General features: G+C 37.2%; 1 pseudogene; it reads left to right on the forward strand.

Annotated features, from left to right (window-relative positions):
- LOC116669467 (myosin heavy chain, fast skeletal muscle-like) overlaps positions 1–207 on the forward strand; it is a 22,555-nt pseudogene that overhangs the window by 6,530 nt on the left and 15,818 nt on the right.

Below are 207 nucleotides of genomic sequence, written 5' to 3' on the forward strand. Positions count from 1 at the left end.
GCGAACTGAAGACCAAGAATGATGAAAACGTCCGTCAAATCAATGACTCAAATGCACAGAAAGCCCGTCTCTTGACAGAAAATGGTATCTAAAACGTTTCGACTGAACGATCTGTTATATATCCGTGTATTTTTTAGAAACATGACAAAAACTAATATATCATGACATCTTTCACACAAGGTGAGTTCAGCCGTCAAATTGAAGAGA

The sequence above is a fragment of the Etheostoma spectabile genome, chromosome 19 (genome assembly GCF_008692095.1).
Source record: "Etheostoma spectabile isolate EspeVRDwgs_2016 chromosome 19, UIUC_Espe_1.0, whole genome shotgun sequence".
In the NCBI taxonomy this organism is placed as follows: Eukaryota; Metazoa; Chordata; class Actinopteri; order Perciformes; family Percidae; genus Etheostoma; species Etheostoma spectabile.